The 24,036-nt window shown below is 43.0% G+C and overlaps 1 protein-coding gene across 3 annotated transcripts in view; it reads right to left on the bottom strand.

Moving 5' to 3' along the window:
* Nucleotides 1-24,036, bottom strand: part of HRH1 (histamine receptor H1) — a 91,737-nt gene that overhangs the window by 13,242 nt on the left and 54,459 nt on the right. The window contains exon 1 of one of the 3 annotated variants that reach the window (XM_024556702.3): nucleotides 9,125-9,320. The exons of the other annotated variants lie outside the window; for them this stretch is intronic. The gene's annotated coding sequence lies outside the window, so the exon portion shown is untranslated. Of the gene's footprint in view, nucleotides 1-9,124; nucleotides 9,321-24,036 lie in introns of those variants that run through there. 3 annotated transcript variants of the gene reach the window in all.

The raw sequence follows: 24,036 nt of genomic DNA, 5'->3' as shown, positions 1-24,036 counted from the left end.
CTTCTGCATGGCTAAAGAAAACAGCATTAAAATAAAAAGAGAAACAACTGTATGGGAAAACATATTTGCCAATGATACCTCAGACAAGGGCCTGATCTCCAAAATATATAAAGAACTCACACAACTGCACTCCAGGAAGACAAACAACCCAATTAAAAAATGGGCAAAGGACTTGAACAGACACTTCTCCAAGGAAGACATACAGAGGGCCCAGAGACATATGAAAAGGTGCTCAGCATCACTAGCCATCAGAGAGATGCAAATTAAAACCACAATGAGGTACCATCTCACACCAGTCAGAGTGGCCAACATAAACAGATCAACAAACAAGTGCTGGAGAGGATGCGGAGAAAAGGGAACCCTAGTACATTGTTGGTGGGAATGCAGACTGGTGAGGCCACTGTGGAAAACAATATGGAATTTCCTCAGAAAATTAAAAATGGAACTGCCCTTTGACCCAGCAATTCCGCTGCTGGGATTATATCCTAAGAACCCTGAAACACCAATCCAAAAGAACCTATGCACCCCAATGTTCATAGCAGCATAATTTACAATAGCCAAGTACTGGAAGCAACCTAAGTGCCCATCAGCAAATGAGTGGATCCAAAAACTATGGTACATTTACACAATGGAATTCTATGCAGCAGAGAGAAAGAAGGAGCTTATACCCTTTGCAACAGCATGGATGGAACTGGAGAGCATTATGCTAAATGAAATAAGCCAGGCGGTGAGGGACAAATACCATATGATCTCACCTGTAACTGGAACCTAATCAACAAAAGAAAAAAGCAAACAAAATATAACCAGAGACATTGAAGTTAAGAACAATCTAACAATAGCCAGAGGGGAGTGGGGAGGAGACAGTGGGGAGAGGGGTTTACAGGAACTACTATAAAGGACACATGGACAAAATCAAGGCGGAAGGTGGAGGTGGGGGAGGGAGGTGGGTTTGGCTGCGGTGGGGTGGAGGGATGGGGAGAAAATGCAGACAACTGTAATTGAATAACAATAAAATTTTTTTTTAAAAGCATGTGGAGAAATTAGAACCGTCATACACTGCTGGTGGGAATGTGCAATGGTACAGCCACTGTGGAGAAGTCTGGCAGTTCCTCAAGCAGTTAAACATAGTTAGTATATGACCCAGGGTTGCATACCTACACGTATACAAAAGAGGACTGAAAACATCTGTTCACACAAAAATTTGTATGTAAATATTCATATAGCATTATTTATACTAAGTTAAAAAGTGGAAACATTATACATATTCATCAGTTAGTAAGCAAATAATCAAAATATGGTATACCATGCAATGAAAGATTATTTGTCAATAAAAAGGAATAGTGATTCATGCTATAACATGGGTGAACTCAAAAAACATCATGCTAAGTGAAAGAAGCCAGACACAAAACACAACACGTAGTATGATTCTATTTATAAGAAATGTCTAGAATAGGCAAACCCTTTGAGACAAAGTAGATTAGTGGTTGCCTGGGATAAGGGACAGGAATGGGAAGGGGTCTCTTGTGACTGATGGCAAATGTTCTAAAATTGGATTCTGATGATCATTGTACAATTCTGTAAATTTAACAACAATAATTGAATTGTATGATTCACTTACAATGGGTGAATTTCATGGTGTGTAAATTATACCTTAATAAAGTTGTTTTGAAAAAAAAAATCAGTGAACCAAGAAAGAGGCTGCCTGGATTCCCATATCTCTGTTTTTAAAATCTATTTATGTTAATCAGTTGCTCCTCAAAATACCTACAGGCACTAGTTTTTTGTTGTTGTTGTTGTTTTTAGGAAATAAAGCATTATTAGGCAAATATGGATTAAACAAAGGGCGGGTCCTAAAGAACCTCTCCAGGTGAGCCACAAATCTGAGTTTCCCAAAAGGCAGAGCAAAGAGGGAAAGAGGATTAAATAAAAGATTCTAGTGTCATTTAAATGAAAGCAAACTAATGGCTTAGCAGAAGGACAATTTTAGCTGGTCCTAAGTTTTTGATTGATGTATCTTGTGGTTTCTCATAAAGGGGACACAACAACTCTGACTTAATCGTCAGGAGTGGAAGGATTGAAATGGCTTAGCTGCATCAACTCTTTTTCTCCTGTCCCTCTGTCAGCTCTTATTTTATAATTTGGCCTAAGTGTGTAGGAGGTTGAATTTGTTTGATTGTTTCTCTGCTCTCCCCATCCTCCATCTGTGGTGTGACAGGCTGGGATTTTTAAAATTAGGCACAGGAAAAGGAAGCTGAAGGATAATCACCACTAAATGGCAAACAAAACAAGTATGTCAAGCCCAGCCTGTTATCTCTTACCATCTGGCCTTATAAAGCAATGAATAAAAAGAAGAGTAATATTTCAAAGTCTTTGTACATATCAGCACTGGGCTGGGAGGTTTTCCTTATTGACTCATTTAATCCGCACAGTGCCAGTGACCTCCCAATGAAGGAATCACTTTTGCCCCCATTTTAGAGATGTGGAAACGGGATGTAGGCATTGGTGCCCCTGCACTGAGATCCTAGATTGACTGAAGATCAAGCTTCAAGTAAAGGCCCAAATGAAAAAACGTAAATAAATAAATAAATAAATAAATTTTAAAAAGGCCCAAGTGGCACCTACCTCCTAAGTCATTTGAATGAGCTTCAGATCCCCACCCCCTTTTCACTATGGTAGGAAGAAAAGGGAAGGCAATCAACACTTTAAAAAAAGATTTCATGGTACTGGAAATATAAATACCCACACTAACATTAGACAGGAACACAGTGAACACATGCCAAGCTCAGCACACGCACATATTATTTTAGGACATGATGAATAATGTTTTCTTTTTGTTCCAAATCTCTGGAGATTAAGCCTTGAGGAAGGCACTGTCAAAGACCAAAGTTGTCCAGGCTCTTCTCTTCTTGAGAAAAAAAATCGTGATATTAAAGTAAATAAAAGAACTGCCAGAAGAGAAAGAAAAGGCAGATGTGATGTTTTCAAGAGAGAGTTCCTAGGTAATTAGGAGTTTCTTTAATGTCTGTCTCTCACTCTTGGTGAAAATGACTTGGTGTCTGACTACAGCAGCAGCCCAAGCCGCACACCTGTGGGCTCCTCTGCGCCACCTGCTGGTCAAGCTCTCTTGCTGGTTCTGGAGCCAGACATATCTAGACAGGAGTATGTATTGTATGCACAAGGGTACAGGTGAGTGTGAGTCAGTTTGGCTGTCGGTTCCATTTTGATATTCATCCATGCATCCATTTACCCATCCATCTACCCACCCACCCATCCACCATCTATCCATTCTTCCAAGCATCCATCCAAAAGATCTTTGTTAAAAGATCAGGTACAGGTGTTATATAAGTAAAGGATAGACACAATCCTTGCCCTTGTGGAGCTTACAGCCTATATTGGTGATTCTCAACCTGGGCTTCCTGGAAAGCTTTTAAAACACACTGACACATCTTCAGAGAAGAGGAAGCAATGGTGCTTTTTCCTATTCTTTTGCTAGATACAAATAAAAACCTGGACATTATATTTAAAACAAATATGACTCTGAAAGGTGGAGAGGCAAAGGCAGCCCAGCCAGGATCTCCAGAATGGGAAGGGGTCCAAAGAATGACACAATAATTAGTTCTCTGGGTTCTCTAGTTAGACCCTCCGCTAAAGAAGTTGGCCACTCAGAAACTTGGTGCCCATGGGCACAGACAAAACTGAAAGCTGCCCTCCCCGCAAAGCCTGCTGCCTCTTTCCAAAGGACCAGGAAAGAGGCAGCCTACCAAAGAGAAAACTTCCGGCAATAACTTCTCTACTGCAGCCAAACACCACAGAAAACACTGAAGCCCTGTTCCCATCCTAGCAGCAAAGGCCAAGTAGGGAGTTGCAACAAGGTGACCCAACACCCCTGCTGGGATAGTGTCCCTACCATCCCTAGCAGGAGCTGGGACTTTCATCCCCACCAGGTGGAGATGAACACCCATCCCCCACAGTGTCAGAAGGGGCCACATGGGGAACAGTAAGTAGGCATATCTTACAGCCAGGGATTTATCCCCGTGAAGAAGCCTAGAGAGGAGAAAAAATAGCCCCCACATCAGTAATAAAGACCCCTCTCCCTTCAGGTGTCACAGAGCCGAGTAGGGAGCCTGGACTTCTACCCCCACCTTGGAGTGATGAGGCAGTGTACCTTCTCTCCACTGCCTTCTGCCACCTTTGCCACAGCAGTGTCACGTAAAGCCAGACAAAACAGAAGACTTAAATATGATCCAGTCTCTTGTAATATAATACCTAAAATGTCAATATTTCAATAGAAAATTAATTGCTATATCAATAATGGAGAGATTTCACATAGGATTTTTAAAAAGCAATCAATAGATACCAATGCCAAGATGACAAGTTAGGATTATCTGACAAATATTTTTAAATAATCATCCTAAAAATGAAAAACTAGAAAGCCTCAACAGATAAACAGAAAATAAAAGATGAACCAAATGGATATTTTAGAGCTGAAAAATCTTATAAGAAATCAAAACTCAATGGTTGGGCACAACAGCAGGATGGAGAGAAGAGAGAAAAGAACCAGTGAACTGAAAGACAGAACAATAGAAATTACCCAGTCTGAACATCAGAGGGAAAATAGACTGGAAAAAAAAGGAAGGGAGTCCCAGGGACCTGTGGGCCTATAACAAAAGATTTACCATTCACGTAATCACCTTGCAAGGAGGTGAGAAAAAGAGTGAGGATGAAAAGGTACTTGAAGAAATAAGGGCTGAAAACTTTCTAAATTTGGAAGAGACATCAGTCCACAGAATCAAGATACATAATAATTAAACTTCTAAAAACTAAAGACAAAGAAAAAAATCTTGAAAGCAGCCACAGAAAAACAACACCTTCCCATGATGATAACAACAACAGATTTTTCATGAGAAAACCTGGAGATGAGAAGGAAGGGACACAGGGTTCTTCCTATGCTGAAAGAAAGCAACCGCCAGCGCAGAACCTTAGACTCAGTGGAAATGCCCTTAAGGAATGAGGGGAAATCCGTACATTCTCAGACAAATAATTTGTACAGGCTTGGCATGCTGAAAACTGCAAAATGCTGATGAAAGAAATAAAAGATGTAAATAAGTGGGGGAGTACACGGTGTTCGTGGATTAGGAGACTCAGCATAGAAAAATGTCAATTCTCCCTACATGGATGTGCAGATTTAATGCAATTCCTGTCCAAATCTTAGCAAGATCTCTTGTGGATATGGATGAGACTATTCTAAAATTTATATGAAAAGGCAAAGAAACTAGAATAGCTAAAATTTTTTTGAAAAAGAAGAATAAAAGGAGAGAAATCAGTCTACCTAATTTCAAGACCTTCATAGCTACAGGAATCAAGGCTTTCGTACTGGAGGAGAGGCAGATACAGACCAGTGGAACAGAATAGAGAACCAAGAAATAGACCCACACAAATATGCCCAAGCAATTTCTGACCAAGATGCAAAAGCAATTTAATCAAGGAGAGTGCCTTTTCAACAAATGGCACTGGCGCAGTTGGACATCCACAGGAGAAAAACTGAACCTCAACCAAAACCTCATACCTCATTTAAAGAGTAACACAAAAATGGTTCGCAGACTTAAATATAAAAACATAAAAGTTTTAGAAAAATACATTAGAGAAATCTTCGGGGTCTAAGGCTAGGCAAAGAGTCCTTACACTTGACACCAGAAACTCGACCCATAAAGAGAAATATTGATGAATTGGATCTATCCTTCAGTTATTTACCTGTCCCCATCATAACCTTCACTAGGATCTACATGTCTTTTATACCATCATATACTTTATTTATTTTTAAAATGGATCCACTTATTTTAGCTTAAGTTTATTTCACAATGACATGAACAACCAGCTGTCTACTATTTTGTCACATATATAAGGTTTCCATGAAAATAAATAGGATAACAACAAAACAATGTGAATAAGTTCTACCCAGACATTTTGAAGAAGGCTCTGCTTTGTTAAAAAGAAAGATAGGGAAGTGTAAGGTGGATGTTAAAGACCTACCAGCACCAAATGGAGACTCTCCTGGAGATAATCCGAAGGACTGAAAACCAGTGGCAGTCAGTATTAATGCCACGTCTATGCACCATTTAGACGAGGGGTCCCCAACCCCCTGGGCCACGGACCTCTAGCAGCCTGTGGCCTGTTAGGAACTGGACCGCACAGCAGGAGGTGAGCAGTGGATGAGCAAGCTCCAGATGTGCTCCCCATAGCTCCCATTACTGCCTGAGCTCTGCTTCCTGCCAGATCAGCAACGGCGTTAGATTCTCATAGGAGCGTGAACCCTACTGTGAACTGTGCATGTGAGGATCTAGGTTGCATGCTCCTTATGAGAATCTAATGCCTGATGATCTGAAGCAGAACGGAGGTGGTGATGAGCACTGGGGAGTGGTTGCAAATACAGATTATCATTAGCAGGTGAATCAATGTTGTCCAAGCTAGAAGAGGATCTACTGCTTGAGACAGCAAATGATGGTGACCCTAAAAGTATGTTTAAGACAACTTCAAATCTGTATATGTTCTGGATTAAAGTCAAGGCATAATACCCTGGGATTGCCACAAAAGCACTGAAAAGCCTGCTTCCATTTCCAATGTCTTATCTTTGTGAAGCAGGGTTTTCTGCAGTGACAGCAACCAAAATGAGATTACGGAGTAGACTGGACATAAACAACATGCTGATTTAGACCACTTTAGGTACTGCCTAAAATGTGATAAACACTTTTAAATTTCATCACACAATCATTTTGCTCCCAGATGCCTTTAAGGAAAAGTTCAAACTTCTTAGGTTGCTGGCATGATGTTTCCTTCATGTTTGACTTTGGAGTCATGTTTGACTCCAAAAAAAAGGAGTTTGACTCCTTTTACTCCAGTAAAAATGAACTTACTGCCCCCAAACACCCCAGGTTCTTTCAGCCTTTATAGGTCTGTGCATGTTATTCCCTCCTCCAGAGCATGGGCTTTGAGGGTTGGGACTTCATTTTTGTTTACTATTGTCTCCTTCTGGGTCAACTTCAGAGCCTGACTAGAATAAAGTGGGTGAGGAGGATCAAAAAAGAAAGGGGGTATGGAAAGATTGATATAAGAAGATGGGAAGAAAAGAGAGAGAAAGACAGGAAGGAAGGATGGAAAGAAGGAAGGAAGGAGGGAAGGAAGGAAGGCAGGAAAGAAGGGAGATATTGATAAACTTCTATTTATCTAACAAAAACCCATCTTAAAAGTTTCTTCCTGTTTGAAGCTTTCCTGAATCCTGTAGCCACATCTAAGGACTCCTTCCTCTGTGTTCCCACAGTATTGTCTCCATATCTCTATTAAATCATTTATAAGTCTATATTCCACTGACTGAATGGGTAAATTTGGGCATCCTTCCCTTAGACTGCGATCCTTTTATAGGCAGGGGCAATATGATATTCACCTGTAATTCTAACAGTGGTTCTCAGTCTTGGCTGTCCCTTGGAATCACACGGGGAGCTTTAAAAAAATACTAATTCCAACTTATTCTGTAACCTCATCTTCTGATAACCCACATTCCCTAAAGAGACAGGATTCTGATTTATGGTTATTGGTCTGGAGTGTGGACTGATTTTAAAAAACTCTCCGGATGTAGCCAAGACTGTGAACCACAGCTGAGTGGTAGGAGGAGCTCACCAAACAATGAATGAGTGAATGGATGAATCGTGCCTTTAACACATCACAATCTTGAACCAACAAGACCATTTTCAGGGTTTCATGTTATGCTAATTCATTAATATATTCAGGAACTATTAATTAAGCAAGAATGCAGTACCAGGTGTTAGGCTAGGCCAAGCTGGTGGAGATGAAAACATGAGTAAGCCTCCCACTTTTCTCCCTTGTTCCATGTGTATTAGGGAGAGCTGGACATGTGTCCCTCTTCATGCAAGAACTTTCTGTCTGGCTGGTTAATTGGCCAGCCCCAACAGCAACCACCTCCTTAGCGACTGACTGACTTTGGGCTGCTTTCTTTGGCAAATGTAAGGACAGACTCTATTTACTCTGAAAGAAAGAGTGTTCCTGGAGGTTATGCATGAGTCTATGAGACCAAAAGGAAAGTGGTGCTGTCAAGATCTCTTCAAGTGCTGCAGAAGTGCATGGTGAGTCTGGCAGGTGCCAGACCAAAGTCCTGGCTGCTTTAATGGGCTTCCCTCTGGGCGTGACTTACACAAAGAAAACTGAAGGCCTTCAAATATGATTAGGATCTTAATCACCCCATGGGTAAAGGGCGTTTTCTTCCCAGCTGCTGCCACCTCACACTCAGGCCTGATTTAAGACTGCATCACAGCTTACTGAAGAGCAGACACAATGATCATTTGTGCTACCACTACTCTGGTTTAGCCTTCGATGACAGCTCCTCTCAACTGTCGCAACAGCTTCTTAGTTGGTCATCCTGATCCTGGTCTTGGTCCCTTCAAGCCATCCTATCCACAGATGCTAGACAATCCTAAAATCACAAAGCCAATAACCCATCCCCTATTCAGAATTCTTTAATATCTTGCCACTGCTGTCAGGATAATAGGATACATAAGATAAGCCCTACGGATACAAAGTACAATACAAGTATAGCCTTGTGTCTAGTCTACCCATGGAATTACAGTCAATGGGAATGCAAGTCCAACACCCAGGAAGAAAAATGATAGAAAATAAACATTTAATGAAGACTCTCAAAAAGGCAAGAAATATCCTAAAGAACCTCTGTCCCATCTATCACCCCATAGTGCCATTTCCTGTGTCAGCTGCTCCCCCTCAAATCTCCCTGCCCCTTCTCCAAAACTTTAGTTTGCATCAGCTCCTGCTTTATTCCCTCTTTCTTTCTCTGTCTCACTTTTCAGTCTTCATGATCTATTGGAGAGCACCATGCAGTTCTAATAGAAACCCACTTGGCTTTCTCAGTGACTTCTCTTCTTTGTTTGCTACTCCAATCAGCACAATAAAAGCCTGAGAAGCAGTGTTCAAAAACGGGTTCTACTCTGGAAACTAACCCTACCACCCAGGAGACTTTTCCATCTCATCCCAACTTACCCTGTAACCTCATCTTCTGATAAACCACTTTTCCTAAATAGACCTGCTCTTTCACACCCCATACCTTTGCAGATGGTTTTCTCTCTGCCAGGATGCCTGGTCCCTTCCTTTCAGCCTGGCAGGCATTTAATCAATTATTTACACTCCAGCTCTGATGTCACTTCCTTTAAAGCTTTTCTCAATTCCACCAGACAGGATTAATTTGCTTCCTTCCCAGCACTTCTCTGAACTTTGCACAGGCCACTGTTATAACTCTTTTCAAGTTGTGTTATAATTCCTTAATTACTGACCAGACTATTTCATTAGTCTGTAAGTGCCAAATTTAAGTCTGAATCACCTCTGTGTCCTCAGCCCCAAGAACCAGGGAAGGGCTCCATAAACAGTTACTGGATGCTCCAGAAACATTCCCCAGTGATGAGTGCTGCAGAAAAGGATTTACCTGTGCTTCGCCTCTCTGCTCATCAGGTGAGGGCGCCTGGAAGCACGTGTCCTATCAGAGCTCAAGAGATCTACCTGGCACTTACCTGGCTATGACCTTATTTGACCAGCCCTATCTCTCTCTGACTTTCGCCAGGGTTGGCTCTCACCTAGCCAAAATTGAAAGGAGCTAAAAGCAGCCCAGCAATTAGGTGCAAAAATGAAATAAAGGCATTCAGACTTGAAAGCAGAAACGAAACTATATTTGCAAATAACATGATCTTGTACATAGAAAATCCTAAGGGAATCTACAAGACAATTATTACAGCTAATAAAGGAGTTCAGGGGTCCCACATCTTCAGTTTGGCATTGAAGGGGCCACCGTGTCACCTGGCCCCAGCTTTCCCATGGCATTTCCCAGCATGCCTTCCTTTCCATTGCTCTTCGAACCTGCAGACCAACCATCCTGTTCGGCAATGTTTGCTTTCCACTTTCTGCACTGTGCTGAGCAGTGGCTTACCTCTAAAGTCTAGAAATAAGAGCTACATTTAGTAAGGCTAACAGTTGGACAGGTGTCATTTAATCCTCACAGCAACCCCCTGAGGTAGAAACTATTATCACCCACATTTTTCAGATGAGACAGTCCCCATCCCTTGCCCAGTTGGGCTTTGAAACAAGGGCTCCCTGACTCCAACTTCCAAACTCCTTACCTAAAAATTGGGAAGATAGGAGAGACCCAGTTCCAACACCACTTCTCATGGCTAAATGTGTCTGTTCTCTCCCCAGTGCCAGCTCCAAGGCTAGCACAGTTAACAGTATCTCATTATGGTATTTAGAATTGTCTTTGCATTGTGGTTATCTGTGTAGAGCTTTTCTCTCCCCCGTTAGGCTGGAATTTCCTTGGGAACCAAGCCATGTCTTAATCACCTTTATAGCCTCATATGCTAGCACTGCTTGGCACACAGTAGTTACTGACAAAGATTCTTTGCCTGGGCACACTTTAGTCAGGCTCCTGAACCTTCTCCTAGGCCCATCTGTGTGCTCCCTTGTAAAATACAGCTTTTAGCAAAAACCTTGCTAAGTCTGTCTAATAGGAATCCCTCACCTTGATATATGATCACTCTTGATATCTAACCAGGTTTCTCATCCTCCGCTGTACCCCAGGTGATGTCTGATCACCCTGGCCGGTATTCAGCAAGAATTGTGTTAGGTCTGTTAAGCCAGCATCCCCCTTACTCATGATGTTTCCCCCTAGTACTTTTCCATCTGTGGATCCCCACCCTGTTCTCTGGCTATAAATCCCACTGGCCCATGCTGTGTTCACAGTTGAGCCCCATCTCTCTCCCCCACTGTACAATTCCATTGCAGTGTTCCCAATACCTATGACAATGGTCCTGAATAAAGTCTGACTTCTCATATTTAACAAAAGTCTTTGAACATTTTCCTTCCTTCCTCCATATCTTTATTCTTCACCCAAGGATATATCATTGATTCCAGAGAAAGAGGAAGGGGGAGGGAGAGTGAGTGGGAGGGAGGGAGAGAGAGAGAGAGAGAGAAGAAACATCGATGTGAGAGAACCATCAATCAGTTGCCTCCCAAATGAGCCCTGACTGGGGACTGAACCTGCAATCTAGGCATGTGCCCCAACCAGGAATCGAACCCATGACCCTTTGGTTTGCAGGACAACACTCCAACCAACTGAGCCATACCAACCAGGGTGAATATTTTTTTTTAATAGTACACATATCCCAGGGCTTCAGCAAGGATGAAATGGAATGATGGGGGGGATAATATACTAAAGAGAACATATGTCTGCTCCCCTTTGCATGCACCAGAGAGATGGCATCACCCACGGGGGGAGTGTGTGCAGGGAGTGTGAGGATCATTTGGCTGGAACATATTGTTGGTCAGGGGAAGGCTGTCCAGTTCCCCACTGATGTCACCCCATGTGTCCTCCCAGGGGTGCAGAGGAGCCATCCTTGAAGAGCCATGGCAGAGGCTTAGAGCACTCATCTTTGTTCAGCATGAGTCTGGTCCATAGTAGGTGCTCAGCACGTATCTGTTGAATGAATTTGCTGTGTGACTTTGAACCCTTGTCTCAACTTCTCTGGGCCTCTTTTGTCAAACAAGGGGGCACTAATTCAAAGGCTTTCAAAATGCCCCCCACACCTTTCTTGGTAGAGCAACTATAGGTTCATGTACAGATGCATACCAAACAGGTAAAAGCAGACTGCTCTGGCTGGAGCGGAGGAGCGAGGGACTGAGAGCATCACTTGTCTGGCTCTTCCCCTCCCTCTTTGCCTCAGACTCCCCAAAAGCTCCTCATAGCAGAATTTGATAACAATTAAGTTGATGAATCCTAAAAGTTCTCATAACTTGAAAATTCAGATTGTTCTTTAAGGCACATCTGCATTTTAAGAGAATGGCTTGGAAAAGGGAAAATTCTTTCTGACACGTTTGGACAACTGTTATCCATTGTCTAATGTGCCTGAATATGGAATGTGAGGGGCCTTCACTGGAAGGGGTAGGACTGTCTCAGGATGGAGGGTGCATGCTTCCCAGGGCCTTGAAACCACACTGGACACAGGGGACCGCTTGCTGTGCCTTGACACATATGTCTGCAGTGAGCAAATGGGGCCACTGTACCTTCCTGTCAGCCTGCAATTTTTTTTCCTAAAGGGGTATCTGCTTCAGTCTTACTTTTCCCCACCAATTTTTTTCCTACTCTTGTTTTCCAGAACTTACTGAAACCTGCACTCACTATAAACATTTAAATGGTGCAGTGAACTCAGAGGAAGTTGAACAAATGGATGGGTGATATAGGCTAATTGCCCTAGATTGCAGTATTTTAATTAAAATCCCACACAACACCTGGGATTTATAATCACATAGGAACTACTTAGCTTCTTATGAAAACAAGCTCGGAGGCTAGGAAATGGAAAATAATCATATTGTAATAATGTTCATAAAAGTTGCCAAGAGAACTTTCCCAATCCATGGAAATTATAGCTGTGAATAGCATGTTGGGGTTCCTGGTCCTGGCCCAGCCCTGGCTGCCCCTAACCCTCACCCTGTCACCTGCTGCTTTCCTATTTCCCCAGTCCCTGAGCCCAGGATGCAGGTGTTAAAGAGAAGTATTAGCTGACTACTAGTACATATTAGTACCCTGTGTAATCAGAACAACCTGACAGTAATTGGAATAAAGGATGACTGCACAATTCTAAGGAGAAAGTGATATACCCACGTTCATAGCAGCAATATTCACAATAGCCAAAAGGTGGGAGCAACCCAGGTGTCCATCAACGGACAAACGTATAAACAAAGTGTGGTATCCGTACAATGGAATATTACTCAGCAACCAAAAGGAAGAAAACCCTGTCACAGGCATCAACATTGATGAACCTTGAGGACATTATGCTAAGGGAAATAAGTCAATCATAAAAGGACAAATACTATGTATTTCCACTTACATGAGACCCCTAGAACAGCTGGTTCCCGGGGGCTGGGGGAGGGGAATGGGGAGTCAGTGTGTAATGGGCACAGAGTTTCGGTTTCGGGAAGATGAAAGGTTCTGCAGATGGACGGCGGTGGCAGTGGCACAACACTGTGAATGCGCTCAATGCCACTGAACCGTACATTTAAAAATGGTGAAAACAGTAAATTTTTGTTATGTATATATTACGATGGTCATAAACAAACAAACAAATCAGAACTGAGCAGCTCCTCACAGCATTCTGAGGGGGCCTCACATCACAGGATTTGTCAATTGAAAGGGATCTTCGGAGGGTTCTTCCTGGGAATTCAGGGTAGAGTAAAAGAGTGTCTTCTAGCAGGTGCCAGTGCACCGCCGATCGTTACACATGAAGTTAGGTTTCCTTACGTTCCCATATTCCCACACTCAGATATTTCAGGGTGCAGGGACTTCACGCACTCTCTCTGACTTGATTTCCCCTGATCTGCTCTGTTAAAAAATCAGGGGTTGGCCAGCTGTCTCTTCATGTTTCCAGGGAAGCGGGATTCTAAATGAAATCCCACTTTTCATAAAAAGTGAAACTTTGATAGTCCAGTAATCCTTCCTTCCCTGACGTTGCTGTAACTACCCTCCACTTATCTATTAAGTTCACACAGCCTGCTAAAGGTAGTGGAGGGCAAACAAGAGACACAGCCCAAGACTAGACGGGTAAAAACAGCATTATTTTTTCCTGCACAGAGAACACAATTACCGTCTCCATTGTCTGTCTGGGGCACATTTCTATGTGCTGGCACACACGGGAAGCCGGGCAGTTCCACGCCTTGCCTGCTGCTTCCTGGGGTGACTGGAGGCTCTGCACATTGTTGGAGGAGGAGCACCAGGAGTCCTGGGTGGTAGGTTCCTCACCTCAGTTATCATTCTTACAAGGTGCGGGGATTATTGGGAAAGTTAGGAGGGATCAGTCCACAGTGAAGAGACTTTACCAAGACCACACAGCGAGTCAGGGTTAGAGGTGACAATCGCACTCAGGGCTTTTATATCTGGGCACAGATATCTGGGCACTTCTTTTCCGGATCAGCAACCAAGTTTTATAGCGCTTACTTGGGACCAGGTGCCGTGCTAGGGGAGTGGGTGCATTGTCTTATGAAAATGCCACTTCAGTGCTGTGAGCTGAGCACTATTGTAATTTCTTTTCCAGATCAGAAAACTGGGGCTTAGAGAGGTTACGTACCTTGCTAAAGGTTGCTGTACTAACAGTAGGTGAAGTTGGATTTTTATCCAGGTCTGTCTGACTCCTCTCTCTGTACCCAATACCTCCCCGTGTCTTTTTTAAAGTGGATTTTTGTTGTTGTTGTTGTTCAGTAAAGCATAAACACAGAAAACCATGCTAATCTAGTATATGGATTAATGGATTATTATAACGCAAACACCATCCAGGTCCAGAAAGAGAACTTTGCCCCCACCCTGAGAAGCCCCATGCATATGTCCCATCCCCCTCACGTGCCCCACAAGTCATCACTATCCTGACCTTTAGGAAGCACCTTCTGTGTCTTTTAAAATTGTTTTATTACCCAGCCGTGCATCCCTAGACGCTGTGTTCTGGCACGTTAGAAAAATTTGACATGTTTTTGAAGTCTCTTGTAATTTGTACTCTCCTCCTCCCATCCCTTTTATATCCCTGCACAGGTTTGCTGGAAGAACCTGGGAATTTTGTCTTCCACAGCCGGACGTTGCTGACGCTGCATTCAGGGTTCGGTTTACTACTCGACTCTGTCCTCTGTCCGTCCTGTAAACCACAGCTGGTTCCAGAGACTGCTCAGACTCAGAGTCGATTGCTTGGTAAGAGTACAGGTGGGCTTTGGCTTCTTTAGGAGGTACACATTGTCTGGTTGTTGAATTGTTCAATAGTCTTAGCACCTATTGATACTTAATGCCTGTATCTCCTCCTATGTTCCCTTAAAAAATTTTTTTTAATTGAGGTAAAACACACATAACATAGATGTTACCACCTTAACCCTTTTTAAGCATATAGCTCAGTAGTGTTAAGTATATTTATATTGTTGCACAACCAATCTCCAGAACTCTTCATTTTGCAAAACTGAAATTCTATATCCATTAAACAACTCCCATTCCCCCTCTCTCAGCCCATGGCAACCTCCATTCTACTTCCTGTTTCTATGGATTTGACTACTCTAGGCCCCTAATATAAGTGGAATCATGCAATATTTGTCCGTGTGTGACTGGCTTATTTCACTTTGCATAAGTCTTCAGGATTCACCCATGTTGAAGCATGTGTCAGAATGAATGATATGCCACTGCATTCATAGACCACATTTTGTTTATCTCTGCATCTGCTGATGGACACCAGGGTTGTTTCCACCCTTTGACTGTGTAGCAAATAATGTTACTGTGAAGGAGTACACCAGTATGTCTTCAAGACCCAGCTTTCAATTCTTCCACACATATATATTATCTCCATAGATCCAGAAGTGGCACTGCTGGATCATATGGTGACTCTATGTTTAATTTTTTGAGGAACCACCGTCCTGCTTCCCATGGCGACTACACCACTTTAAGTTCCCACCCTCCATTCCCTTTCGATGTCCATCTCCACTCCTCACCACCCTGGGGCGTTCTGAGCCCCCCGCTACTCACACTGGGAACTGAAAGGCAACGTTCTTTTTTTTTTAATATATTTATTGATTATGCTATTACAGTTGTCCCATTTCCCCCCCAACTCCACTCCATCCTGTCCACCCCCTCCCTCCCACATTCCCCCCTATAGTTCATGTCCATGGGTCATACTTATAAGTTCTTTGGCTTCTACATTTCCTATACTATTTTTACCCTCCCCCTGTCTATTTTCCACCTATCATCTATGCTACTTATTCTCTGTACCTTTCCCCCCCTCTCCACCTTCCACTCCCCTATTGACACCCCTCCATGTGATCTCCATCTCTATGGTTCTGTTCCTGTTCTAGTTGTTTGCCTAGTTTGCTCTTGTTTTTGTTTTAGGTGTGGTCGTTAATAACTGTGAGTTTGCTGTCATTTTTACTGTTCCTATTTTTGATCTTCTTTTTCTTAGGTAACTCCCTGTAACATTTCATATAATAAGGGCTTGGTGATGATGAACTTCTTTAACTTGACCTTATCTGAGAAGCACTTTATCCTCCCTTCCATTCTAAATGATAGCTTTGCTGAATACAGTAATCTTGGATGTAGGTCCTTGCGTTTAATCTTGGGTAATGGAATTATGATGTGCCTTGGTGTGTTCCTCCTTGGGTCCAGCTTCTTTGGGACTCTCTGAGCTTCCTGGACTTCCTGGAAGTCTATGTCCTTTGCCATATTAGGGAAGTTCTCCTTCATTATTTGTTCAAATAAGTTTTCAAGTTTTTGTTCTTCCTCTTCTCCTTCTGGCACCCCTAGAATTCGGATGTTGGAACGTTTCGAGATGTCCTGGAGGCTCCTAAGCCTCCCCTCATTTTTCCGAATTCTTGTTTCTTCATTCTTTTCTGGTTGGATGTTTCTTTCTTCCTTCTGGTCCACACCATTGATTTGAGTCCCAGTTTCCTTCTCATCACTATTGGTTCCCTGTACATTTTCCTTTGTTTCTCTTGGCATAGCCTTCATTTTTTCATCTAGTTTTCGACCAAATTCAACCAATTCTGTGAGCGTCTTGATAACCAGTGTTTTGAACTGTGCATCCGATAGGTTGGCTATCTCTTCCTCGCTTAGTTGTATTTTTTCTGGAGCTTTGAAGTGTTCTGTCATTTGGGCCATTTTTTTTTTTTTTTTGTCTTGGAGCGTTTGTTACTTTAAGGGGCGGAGCCTTAGGTGTTCCCCGGGGCGGGGTAAGGCTGGTCGCTGTACGTGGGGGAGGGGCCGAGAGGGAGCAATGGCGCCCGCCTCACTCTCCTCCGGATTTCAGTCTTTCACTCCGATACCCACAATCAAACTGGGCCCCTCTGGTGCTGGTTCCCGAGTGGGTGGGCTTGTGCACACTCTAGGCCCCTGTGGGTCTCTCCAACGAACTCTCCCATGAGGCTGGGAGTCTCTCCTGCTGCTGCCCCAACCCCCACGGGCACTTTCAATCAGAGGTTTGAGGCTTTATTTTCTGGAGCTGGAGCCCTGGGTTGTGCACTTGGCTTCACTCCCTGCCATTCGCCCGGTTCATCTGCGTGTGAATGTGGGGTCCCAGGGTGCTACCCACTGCTCTGCCTGCCCTGCTCTCCGCCACTCTGAGTCGGGCCCTCTCGGTTTATCTGTGCAAATGTAGGGTTGCAGGGTCTGCTAGTGGTCAGACTGCCTGCCCCGTTCGTCCCACACTCCGCCAGTCTCAGTCCCGCCACAGCAACGTGAGTCCTCTCCACCCTGGTGCCCGTCTCTGCCCCTCCTACCGGTCTGGAAGAATGTTTATTTTGTATTTCCTTGGTGTTGGTCCCCCTTGCCGTTGGATTTTCTGTCAGTTCTGGTTGTGCGAGGAGGCCCAGTGTGTCTACCTATGCCGCCATCTTGGTTCTCGCAACATTCTTAATAGACCCAAAGTGGGAATTGCATCAAAGTCCAACAACAAGGGATCAATGACATGGTAGATCCCCATTATTGACTCCCATGTATCCATTCATGGTATTGTTATAAGAGAGTATTTGATATGAAAAGATACCTCTAATATTTCCTTAAGTCAAGAGAAAAGGGCTACAAAGTGGAATATGGAGTGTAAATCTTTTCCCCCCCAAAATACAACTATATATTTGTAGGAGAAGCTCTCTCTCTTAACTAACCTCTACTTAACTGATTCGTTGGATTAACTGAAATCACCCCCCTACCTTGTAAAATCTCTAGTCTTTACATCTTCATTCCCAACCAGAGTTGTACTGACTAAGAGACACAGTTTCCAAACTTGTGTGTTCCAGTTGTGTTTATTATGTATCAATGAATGAATTACATATGTCACAACACTGTGAAATATGAGTGCAAAAAGAATATCCCTAGAAAAACAGAGTTGAATGCTTGGGGTAGAGGCATTAAACAAGTGTCAAATGAGAAGTAGATGAGATGCTTGTAAAGGTCTGGAAATACCACAGCTTTCAGGGGAACTTCCTCTGTGAGTTATCACCACAGGGCATCCGTTCTTGTCCCCTTGATTGCCCTGAATGTTCACAGCTCTCCGTGGCGAGTTATCAGCAACATCATGCTCACTAACTGCACAGAGTCAAGAAACTATTTTATTCTGTTGCAAACCCTCTGGTATGTTACAGTTATATACAAACTCACTCCTACAGCGGCAAGTATATGGCATTTGACCCACTATTCTCCCCTCCTAAAACCATGGCACATATCACTAATCAATTACTAGATTCCTTCCTGCTGAGTCCATACTATAGTCTCAGAAACCTTCTCTGGGCATCCACAATAAATCAATTGAAGTTGACATTTGAGAGGAAACTAGGCTGCCTCCCACACCTCCCTTAAGTGACAGAACTTTTTTTTAAATCCTCACCTGAGGATATATTCATTGATTTTAGAAAGAGCAGATGGGGGTGGGGGGAGGGAGAGAGAGAGAGAGATGAGAAACATCGATCACTTGCCTCCTATAGCACCCTCACTGGAGATTGAACTTGCAACCTTGGTATGTGCCCTGACCAGGGACAGAACCTGTAACCTTTTGGTGTATGAGGTGATGCTCCAACCAACTGAGCCACCTGGCCAAGGCAGAGCTTTTTTTTAATTAGGTAGAAAACTAAACATATATAAAGTGGCTAAAGTCCTGGCCAATAGACCCTTGGCCTAAATATTCTGTCTTGTATATAATAAGTGCTCAGAGTTCACAGAATGAATGAATTAACAAATGAATAAATGCATGTCCTTCTGCTTTCCAAAATTAGCCATTCAGTGTTTTCTCCTCATACCATCCTTCTTGGTTTCCCCTTGCACCTGTGATGTGAATTTCTTCCCAGTCCTCAAGCCAGTAGGATGCCATAGCTCCCAGAAATCCCACCACTACCAGTGGTGTTCTTTGGACTTGATATCCCATTCAGGGTTATTTGCAGCTGCTGCCAGACTGGATTAACAAACACCTAATAAATTCTGCCTACCTCAAGAAGGGTTATGACAAATCAACAAAATGATGCTCAGGGACTGCTTTACTGACTGTGAAGAACTTGGCCCCAAGAAGGGAGGAGGGGTGGTATAAATCAGACTTCCTTTCTCTTCTGTTGTTGCACAACTTACTGGAAAGCACCAGCTGGTTTCTCTTCTTCCAGGAAGGCTTCCATCTCCTTATTCTGCTTCCCCTTCCCCCTGTTTTTGAAGTCCCTGGAGTTTGAGAAGCACACTTGACCAGCTCCTGATCTTTCTCCCTTCTGCATCTTTGTTCACCCTGTTCCTTCTTCCTGTACCACCATTCTACAAACTCAGGACTGACCTGCTGAGATCCGGCCCAATCCAGAGCTCCAGCTCAAATGTTCCCCCCGCTGAGAAGCCTTTCCTGATTTCAACCACCTGGGTGGCACCTCTGATGTCTCTCAACAGGAGTGCCCTTTGTAAACCTCTTTCATTTCCTTTACCATATTCTGTCTTATTTTTTGGTCTAAGTGATAATAGACTAAGGCCAGTCATCATTTATGGAGAATTGGTCACCATGCAAAGGATTTACATCTATTGTCTCATTTAACATGCAAAACTATGTCCATTTTATAGACTTGGAAACTGAGGCTTAGAGATGCTAAAGACCTCAAGGTCACACAGAGACAAGCATTCATTCAGTCAATCAGTCATTATTCATTAAGGGCCTGCAACGTACCAGAAATGTTCTAGACGTTGGGAAATTAGCAGTGACCAAGTTAGACAAGGTTCCCATCCACAAGGAGCTATCATTCTAATGGAGATAAAGGAATCATAAAAAGATACAAGTGAATAAATACTATGTCAAGTGGTGATAGATACTCTGAGGTAAAAAAAGGGATTAGTGATGGCTGGGATGGGTGTGCTATTTCATAAAGGTGAAGTGGTGATATTTGAGCAGAGACTTAGAGGAAGTGAGGGAATGAGTCAAGATCTGGGGGAAAGAGCATCACAGGAGGATGGAACAGCCTGTGCAAACGCCCTGGGGTGCACGTATCCTTGACGTGTTTGATGAACAGCAAGAAGGTTAGTATGGCTGCAGCTGAGTAAGAGGGAGATGAAATTAGAGAGGTGACAGGGATTAGACAACACAGGGCCTTGCAGATCTGTTAGGGATTTTGACTTTAACTTTGAGTGACATGGGGAGCCACTGGAGGATAGCTTCCAGAACCTATGCTCTTAATTACTGTGCTATACTACTGACTGATACATGGGTGAATATTAAAAAAATGCTTGGGGACATTTTCTCATTAAAACCAGCAAGATGGCACTCACACAGTCTGAAAACAACCCAAGAGAGGGCAAGATCTGAGCTAACAAGGAGGCTAATTATTAAGGGGTGAGGAGAATGACTATCCCCTTGGTTATCAGGAGTGCCTGGGTCCCCACAGCACAGGACTTAGGATAGCCTCAGTGGGTCCTCTTATTGAACTTGACAAAGAAGAAATTCCCCAGTCCTGTCCCTGGGGAGGTCTCAGTCCCTCCCTGAAATGTGTCCTTTACTCACAAGAGGCAGTGAGCAAACGGCAGCTACTGCAATGACTCACCAGAGAGAAATGGAAATTGTGTCCAGGCTGGGAAAGAATCCATTTGAAAGTGGCACATCTGCCTCCAGAATATAGATATAAAAGCTTCTCCTTTTTCCTTTTCATTTGAAGTATGGCAGAGCTTTCTCTCACACACACTAACTCTCAGCCCGACCAACACCATCTTCTGAAATTCCTGCCTTTACTCCTGGCACAGTTCTCTCAGAGGCAAAAGTACAAATCTGGGGATGTGTCCAGTACCCACCAACCTGGTTTGGAAGTGCCGTCTCACAGGAGGATGTGAGCACGTGCCCTGCTGGTCCCAGGCCAATCATGACTGCAAATATTCTCTGGTTGGTGCTCCACCAACCAACTGTTCCCTAATATTGGGGTATATACGAATTACAAAGAAACTTGTTAAAATGCATTTGTCCCTCACCGTCGGGCTTATTTCACTTAGCATAATGCTCTCCAGTTCCATCCATGCTGTTGCAAAGGGTATAAGCTCCTTCTTTCTCTCTGCTGCGTAGAATTCCATTGTGTAAATATACCATAGTTTTTGGATCCACTCATTTGCTGATGGGCACTTAGGTTGCTTCCAGTATTTGGCTATTGTAAATTGTGCTGCTATTTACATTGGGTGCATAGGTTCTTTTGCAGCTTCAGGAATGGAAGCTGCATTTTCAGTAGAATCCCAGAAGATTCTGATGTCAGTGGTCTGAGAAACACTGCCCCAAACCATAGGGACAGCCCTAAGAGTACAATCTTTCTGCATTGAGGCTTACAGGATGAAGTGCCCCAAATCCTTTCCCAGACCATGAGAAGCATGTCTTGGCTCCTGGAAGGGCCAGGACCTCTCCTAGGCAAATCAGAGCAGAGGAGAATCTTGAAATCCCAACAGTTAACTGAGTCCTCTACATTTATCATCCTGATTGGAGTTATAAGCACTCCCCAGGGTTTGCTCTCTGGGTCATACCCAGGAGGGCCCTCACCCTGGGGTTTGCAGTTGCCCTGGGATGGTAGCTGTCCCTGGTGCAGCCATAACTGGACAGGGTGTCAGACCTTGTCTAAGGCTCTGGTAGTGAAAGGTAACAAAGAGGCCTAACTGTAATTATGAAATTCTGTTTCATTTCTCAATTCATCCAAGTTACATATTGATACTAGGTACTCTCACAGCTGTTGAAAACGAAAGAGCTCAGCATCTGTGATTATAATGCACTGGAATCAGGAGCTGTACCTCCTTCCTTATGACTTACAACATTGGCTTTTAGGGCCCTGTTAGCTGATTTGGGCACCAAAATTTTTAATGATAATCTTCCTGTGGTTCACTCCACTTTGTTCGGATCTCTGCACAGAGGCTGCCTTCCTCACCCATTCAGTCTAAATAATTCTCCCTGAGCCCTTTCTCTTGTTATTTCTAGCCCTTAGCCTGCATAATTTTTTTTTCTCTAAGTCTGCTTCACTGTATTTTTCTTAATAGCACCCAGCACTACTTGAATTATGGAACATATTTTTTTTGCCTGCTACTCTATTTTTTATCTTAACTGCCCCCATAAATAGGTTCTTTGGGAGCTGGCATCTTGTCTTGTTCACTGTTGAATTTTGATGCTGGGCACAGAATAGGCACTCAATCGAAATTTGCTGAGTGAATGAATGATGTTATGCTCTAGGGTCTCTGGAGCCATCTCTAACTCTATGGAACTCTACTCATGGGTTCCACGAGTCTTTGGAGACCAAATGAGTATACCAAAAATAACGACATCTCCTTTTATTTAGTAATTACTATGTACCAGAGCATTAATTTAGTGATTACTATGTACCAGTGCATAAACTATTTCATCTAATCCTCAAGGCAGTTATATAAGGTAGGGATTATTAACCCCATTTAAGAGACGGGAAAAACAAAGCCAACGCCACACAGTCAGTAAAGGGCAGCAGTGGCACTCAAACCCAAGTCATCTAATGCTGAAGTCTTTGCTCTAACCCTTAGCAGCTGGACCTGATGTTATCTGTTTAGTGTTGACACTGGAATAGGATCCAGATGTAAGCAAGACCAGGCCATACCCTCCATAAGTTCATAGTCTCCCTGGTTATGTAGCAGAGTGATCGTGAGCAGAGAATTGCAGTTTTCTTCCAAACCTGAGCTCCATCCCTTATTAGCTGAGCCTCAGGTTCCACCTCTGTAAAATGGATCTAATAATTCTTGCCTTGGAGGGATGTTTTAATGATTCAGTGACATAGTTCACAAGGAGGGTTTACCTAACAGAGCCTGGTACATACTAAACATTCAATTAACAATTGTGCATATTGGTTACCACTGGAAGACAAGACCCACATCCAAAGCAATGATCCAGCCCACTGGTCCCCAGACTTGTCCTCATGGTAGATGTTAGGGACTGAATGTTTGTTTTCCCCCTATTCATTTGTTGAAGCCCTAACCCACCATGTGATGGTATTTAGAGATGAGGCTTTGGAAGGTAATTAGGTTTAGATGAGGTCATGGGGTTGGAGTCCCTGTGATGGGACTGGTGCCCTTTTAAGAAGAGGAAGAGACACCAGAGCTCCCTCTGTCCAGCACGTGAAGATTCAGTGAGAAGGTAGCTGTCAACAAGACAGGAAGAGAGTCTTCACCAAAAATCTGACCATACCAACACCCAGGTCTGGGACTTTTCAGCCTCCAGAACTGTGAGAAATAATGTCTGTTGTTTAAGCCACCCAGTTTATGGTGTTTGGTTGTAGCATCCTGAGCTAAGACAATAAAGATTCTGTAAATCATAGGGCTATTAGCCAAACACTGTGAACTACTGGTACATTTACTTCCATCATATGAACCAGAAACAATTTTATTATCAGATCAGATGTGCCAAGAAAAGAGTTAAGAATCTTTAAGGGATTAAAAATTATCATTACAAACCAATTCTTTCCAAACCTCTCTGTTAATATTTCCTAATTGAGTCTTTTTTTACTTTAGCATCTCTAAGAGCAATACAAGACAGATGAGGGTAAGAGAAACTGGCATCTTATAATTGGGGTGACACAGATTGGGGCTCTATTCCAGGAGTGAAGTTCAGTGATTTTTGTTTAAAATCTCTAAAATGTGCATATCCTTTGTCTCAGCAATTCTACTTCTGAGAATCTTTCATCCCACAGGGTACAAAAAAATGTTCACCATAGTGTTCTTTATATTATTTAGAAAACTAGAAACAATATAACCACCAGTCATTATAAAATTGGTTAAATATTAGCATGTAAGAACACTGAAAAATATGCAGCTATTCATATGATGTGGCTTTTTCTATTGACATGGGAAGATGTATATGATTATCAAATTAAGGCAACAAAACAGTATGTAACAGAGTATGTATAATTGCTTGGAGAAAAGTTCCCTGAAACGTTCACAGTTGGTTTCTAACTTAGAAAAAGGATTTCAAGTGTTTT

The sequence above is a fragment of the Desmodus rotundus genome, chromosome 8 (assembly GCF_022682495.2).
Source record: "Desmodus rotundus isolate HL8 chromosome 8, HLdesRot8A.1, whole genome shotgun sequence".
Lineage (NCBI taxonomy): Eukaryota > Metazoa > Chordata > Mammalia > Chiroptera > Phyllostomidae > Desmodus > Desmodus rotundus.
The sequence above is the reverse complement of the archived record's forward strand: the minus strand, read 5'-3'. Positions and strand labels throughout refer to the sequence as shown.